Genomic DNA, 6,706 nt, shown 5'->3' on the forward strand with positions numbered 1-6,706 from the left:
TTGCCTTTACCTTTAATGGAGAAAAGGTCCTAATAGGCAACTTCTCCTTCAGAATCTCATAGGATACTATAGCCCAGGCAATTGGAATTAGTCCTGAAGGAGAAAAGTACTTCAAAACTAAGCAGTTCAAGGAGAAATCATGGACACAGTTCATGTCCAGATCTAGAGTTTCCTCAGTAAATTGGAAGAAGGGAGTTCCAAGAAGCTGGTTAGTTCATCCTTGGGATGAAATGGTTTACATTCTTCAGAAGTTTATAACATGTGAAGGTAGATACAACATTGTTTATCTCTATCACATCAAGCTACTCCTCCATTTAAAGAAACAATGTGTAATCAATGTGCCATATTTTATGCTGCAAAGTTTAACAAAGATGGCCAAAACTATCCAGAAACAAAAAGGGAACGAGGACAAAAGCCTGTACCATTTTGGCCTGATTAAAATCCTCATTGAACATGAGTTGCAGAAGCGAGGGAAGCCATGGAAATAATTCTTAACTGTCAACCAAATCAGAGATGAGGAGGAAAAAGAGGAAGTGCAAGAAGATTCTGGGTTTATGAAGGACATAGATGAGGAAATTCCAGTGTCCAAGGCCAGCAGAGCACCTCAACCTGTGGGCAGCATAAGGACCAGGAACATGCAAAAAGAGGATGCTAAGAGGGCTGAGAAGGACAAAATTTTTACCACCTACTCCCGAAGAACAAGGAGGACACCAAAAACTCAGCTGTACGAAGACCAATTCGAATCTCATGCCCCTGCACAAATTGATGTTGAAAGTGGTGATTATTCACCACCAGCACCAGAAGTTGACATAGAGGTGGAAAGCCATAACAAACAAGAAAAATGTTCACCACCTCCCACCAAAAGGCAGAAGAAGTTAGAAAAACAAATTGAAGAATTGAAAGAAGAGCTCATGGAAGCTAACATGTTGGAAAAGGTTATTAAAAAAGAAAATGAAATGCTCAGGGCGCAAAGCAAAGAAACGCAGAAGACAAATGAAAAGCTCAAAGAAAGAATCAGTGAGTTGGAGACTGAGCAATCTGAGATTTCCAACTGGGCCACTAAGTGGTACAATCAGAAGAAGGCTCTTAAAGAGAAATATAAAAAGTTAAAGCAGGAACTCAAGGGACAGAAGGATCACCAGGTGAAGAAGAATGTAGATACCTTGCTCAAGGCAGCAGAGATCCATGCAGGCACAGAATTCAAGGGGAGTACTTCTGGGGTAGCATGAGGACATGCTAAGTCCTTAAGTCAGGGAGAGATGTTGGTATCATCCTAAGACCCTTTTTCCTTCCCAGAAACACATCATTTATCCATACATTTTCATCATTTATCCCTCAAAATCCTTGAATATTGATTATTAATCGTTCTATAGTTATTAAATTGCATAAAAATTAATTTAGGGGTTTTATGTTCCAGAATTAGAGGTTTTGATGACATGGTTACAGGAAGTACCCACATCCTGTAATGGGCTTACCGTTTGACATGTGGCGCAGCAGATGAGCGAGAACGAAAGGCATGGGCGAAAAGCAGAATGTCCAAAAATGGACAAACACCTATCTCCCAGCCAAATCGAGCCTCCTATGCATGCGGTCAACTTCAGTCAAAGCAGGGTACTCTGGCGCATAAAAGCAGCAACAACATCGTTCTATTTTCATTTTGATTTTTGTTCTTTTTGAAACATATGGTATGGAAACATTTTGAAAAGGCTATGTAATAAACGCGGCAACAGAACTATGTACATTCAATGTATCGATGACATGGCTGTGTGTACGCATGTGTAAATACAGTTAGTTCAATGTTTGAAGGTTAATCAATCGTTGAAACATTTTCTCATAACAGAGTTTTAGTTAATACACAGAACCATTTACAGTCACAACGTGTGTATACCCTTTTGCATTGGTTGATTGCTGAACGGTGGTAGTCAGTATACCCTTAGGCGCGGACGGGCCCTGCGTTCTTCGTTTGGTATACTGCTCTTCGTTTTGTTACATTTCAGTTCATATATATTTGCACAGCGTTGTATTAGATTCGATTTATATGTTTGCACAGCGTTGTATTGGATTCGATTTATGTATCACATGGGTTGCATCATAGTTTCGATTTACATAACTGTTGATTTACATAGCATACGGGTTGCAGTCATATAAGCTTTCGATTCCTTTATCCTCTGAATTTCATTACATGTATATGGTGTGCGCATATGAAGGGTTTATGGTTATGTTGAATGGTCAGCACTAGGATCTGGAACGAGAGTCTTGTAAGGGATTCGTTCTCTGTGTGATTTATAGATGCATGCTCATAAACTCTGCTTCATTTCACAGTCTATTTATGTTCTTTTTATATAGTTTAATAGTGTAAATATCTTGCATGCTGTGTGTGTTTACCAAGCAAAGGTTTTCTGAGTGATACCTCTGTAAGGAGGTTAGAATCATTGCCACAGTCATACACAGTACTTAGATTCATAGTTTGCCTTGATAGATGCATCTCATAACCAGCGTTGTAGTCAAATATATCAGTAGGGTAATCTAGGTGTGTGAAGGATAGGCTGCATATAACGGTCTTCCGTAAAGAAGCCTTGCAATCTACCTCATAATCACCTGGGCGGTAATTCTTTATGTCTATATATTTTAGACCACGCCTCTAAGCTTACGCACCTCGATCGATATTAAATATAGAGTCTAGTCTAGTACCCTAGCTGGAACCACTACAAGGACTTTGATCTGCTCTAACTTTTGATTCTGGAGTCCATATGGGGAGTTCTATATACCATTGGAAATTTGCTTCAAAGAACTTTCCAATGGAGAGGGTCTGATTTAGCTTTGAATGTTTTTGTTGCTTGTAAGATGGCTGCACATTTTCCTTCTCTTTTGCACCCTTCTGACAATTGAAAACAAATAATGCAGAGAGTGACAACAGTAGCTCCACTTGGGGAGAGTGCCTTGCTAGCAAGTTGCTGAGAACCTACAGGCTAGCAGCCTTCTATCTATTGGGCATGGAGTCATTTTATTCATGTATAAAAGACAAAAACAGAAATATAAATAACTGAAAGCATTGCTGATATTTTACAATGGCTCGTCGGTATGTACAATGGGTGAGAATTAAACCTCTTAATGCTGGAAATAAAGCTTGAGGAATTGCTAATTTACAGGAAACTCAAGCATTTCACCCTCCAAGTTCTCCAGCATGAAAGTATTGTTTCCTTTAGTCTCAGCAACCCTCAAGGGTCCAAACCATAAGTGATCAAATTTACCATGTTTCCCTTTATCTTCTCTTCTTGTATCCCAACTCAGAACTAGATCCCCTAGTTAGAGAGGTATGTCTTTAGCTTTTTTATCAAACAAGGATTTCATTTTATGGTGGTAGTTGTCTAACCTGTGGCTTACTTGTTCTTTGGAATCCTGGAGCTCCACTAATTGATGTATCCTTCTAGTCAGGGAGTTGAGTTCTTCTTCAACATCCTGTAACATCATAGCAACCGACATAGGAAACTTTATAGGGAAAACAACTGCTTTTCCATAGACTAACTCTAACGGTGATTTACATGTGGATCTTTTTGGAGTGACTCTATTTTCCCATAGTAAAAAATTTAGTTAAGAATCCCAGTTCCTCTGGCTTTCTGCAATTGTCTTCTTCGGGATTCTCACCATCGTTTTGTTGGAAGACTCAGCTAGCGCATTTCCTTTAGGATAGTAGGTGGTGGAATGGCCAACTGTGATGTTAAATTTCTGACAAAAGGTGTTAAACTTTGCGGACTTAAAATCCTAGGCATTATCAGTCACAATCTTCACAGGACAACCAATCTTGGCCAAGATATTCTCCTCCAAAATTTTCATTACCACAGTGTTAGTGGCATTCCTGGCTAGGACTACTTCTACCTACTTAGTGAAATAACCTGTGGCATTGAGGACCCACTTGTGTTGGCCATTGGAAGGAGGATGTATCTCTCTGATGAAGTCTAGTCCCCATTGTCTGAAGGGTTATTCTACACTAACAGGGATCAAGGGGAGTGGAGCCAATTTTTGCTTTTCAGCAAACACTTAACACTACTAACAAGACCTAACATAAGAATGAACATCTTCGAATAGTGTGGGACAATAGAACCTTGCTTTCAATATCTTATGCGCAGTGGTCTTCCAGTTGTAGTGCCCCCCACAAATGCCACAATGGAACTCATCCATCACTCTTTGAGTTTTTGTCTTAACCAAACAAAGCAACAGAATTCCCATCGGGTCCTTCTAGTACAATTGCCCATTAGATATAACAAACTTCTGGGCTTGAGCCCTCAATGCTCTGTACTTGTATTTTTCCATTATTTTTTAGCACCTCAAAAATAGGAGATAGTGGATGACATTCTGATACCAAGCAAAGGTTTCATATTTGATATGAATCCTTTGGACTACAGTCTTTATCATGGGTTGTGCCCCCTCTTCGTCTTCTTCAGTTAAGAGGTTGATCCCCAAGGCCTGGCAGTTAGACTCTGATAAGATCTTAACCAACCCTTGTCCTTTAACAAGTTTGGTGGGATTTACCTCCATGTCATATTCTTGGATTTTTGCAATCCACTTACCCCTTTTACCATCATTGTCTCCTTGCACCAAGATGTCTTTAACAGCTGTTGTTGGGACATAAGCCACAATGTTTGAGTGAAAAACATAAACTTTGAAAGCCTTCAGATCTTTGACTAGAACATATGATTATTTTTCCAGTATATTATACTTAAGTTCAGCATCCCGTAGCACCTGGCTGAAGAAAGCTTTAGGATGCTCATAGCCTTCCTTATTTTTCTGAAGTAACACAACAGCTACAGTATGGGGGGAGGCAAAAGAAAAGATGTAAAATGGCCTTGAATAGTCTGGGTTGACTAACACCGGAACCTCTGCAAAAGCTCTCTCAATTCTAGAGAAGGATTCTCAGGAATATAAGCTCTACTTTACTTCATTCTCCTTCTTCAACATCTCTGTAATGCCCTTCACTATCTCTACATAGTTAGGTACAAATCTTCTCAAGAAATTAATCCTCCCCAAGAAGACTTGGACCTCCTTTTTATTCCTTGGTAGGGAGATGTGACTAATAGCCTCCACCCATTTAGGATCTATATTTACTCCTTCTTATGCTAACGATGTGCCCCAACAACTTGCCTTTGCTCAAAGAGAACTGGGATTTCTTAGGATTTAGGGAGAGCCCATACTTTCTGCATTTCTCAAAGGTGAGCTTCAGATGTTCAATGTGCTCCTCATTTGTTTTGGAGAAAATAGTGATATCATCCAGATAAAACACCACAAATTTGTCTTTCTCTCCCACAAATTCTATATCCATTGCCCTTTGGAAAGTTTCTCCTGTGTTTATTAGGTTGAATGGCATTCTTGCGTACATGAAATTCCCCCAAGGCTTAGTGAATGCAGTTTTATTTTGATCCTCAAGATGCACTACCACTTGGTTATACCTGGAAAAGTCGTCGATCATGGACATCCGAGTAGAGCCAACTACCTTCTGTAAAATGTGATCCATTTTAGGCAATGGGTAGTTGTCCTTCAAAGAAGCTTTGTTCAGGTTCCTGAAATCTACACAGTCTGATTTCTCCATTTTTCTTCCTAACAGGAACCAAATTGGCAACCCACTCTAAGTATCGCGGTGGTACAATGATCTTAGCTTGAAGCAACTTCTTCACTTCCTTCTCAATGGATGGGAGTAGAAGTGGATTTATCTGTCTGAGTTTCTGCTTACAAGGCTTCATATCATTCTTTAAAGGAATTTTATGTTGCATAATATTTACATCAAAAGTTTTCAAATCATCATAAGACCAAGAAAAAACATCTTTATAGGCTTTTAAGAGATTTAAGTACCTTTTTTTGTACCGATGAGGGATCCCTTTTGACAATTTAATCATCTAGGGTTCACCTTCTGAGCCTATGTTACAGTCCTCCACTTGTTCATCGACTTTCGGTTCAGCAGATTTAGAAGCCACATCATTGGTTTTGAATAACCTTTCCAAAGCAATTAGATCCCATGGAATGGCATTTCCCTTCAGTTGTAGAACTCTATATCCTGTGATGTTTTCTTCCCATGTAGTTGGTTGTTCTTTTGACACTTCTTCTTTTTCTTCTTGGTCAATCATGGAGTTGGAGAATTCCCCAATGACTTGCATGAAGCGTTTGATTTGTTCATCATCCTCAAACACTTGTCAATGCTTCACATTGTTAGGCATTGAGGGTTTGTATCTAACCTCAATTTCATAACTGAGCAGAGGATTTTTTGGTGGCTTGAAGTTTATGCCAGCGATAGCCAAAGAATCAGCCATCTGATTTCCTTCTCTAGGAAATAATTGGACATTAAAAGCCAAGGAAAATTTTTCAATCAAGTCCAAAACTTCATTTCTGTAAGCCCTCAACAGGGGGTGCTTGGTTTGGCATTGGTCCTTGATCTGCTTGACTACTAGTTCAAAGTCCCCAAATATAGTAAGGCAATCAATGTTTAGATTATTTGTTGCTTGCAGGCCTAGTAGAAATGCCTCATATCCCGCCACATTATTAGTGGCCTCACTCTAATTTGAAGGAGAGGGGAATTAAGCTACCTTTTGGAGATATAAACAATACCCTTGCCCCATTTCCTTCTTTAGAATTGGCACCATCAAAATACAGCTTCCATACCTTGCTATAATCTTTGAGTTGTCGATCCAATTTGACTGCTGGTTGTACATGTGTTTCT

Source organism: Pinus tabuliformis, chromosome 3_2, assembly GCF_031772625.1.
Source record: "Pinus tabuliformis cultivar Carrire ecotype Pingquan chromosome 3_2, CPIR1, whole genome shotgun sequence".
Lineage (NCBI taxonomy): Eukaryota > Viridiplantae > Streptophyta > Pinopsida > Pinales > Pinaceae > Pinus > Pinus tabuliformis.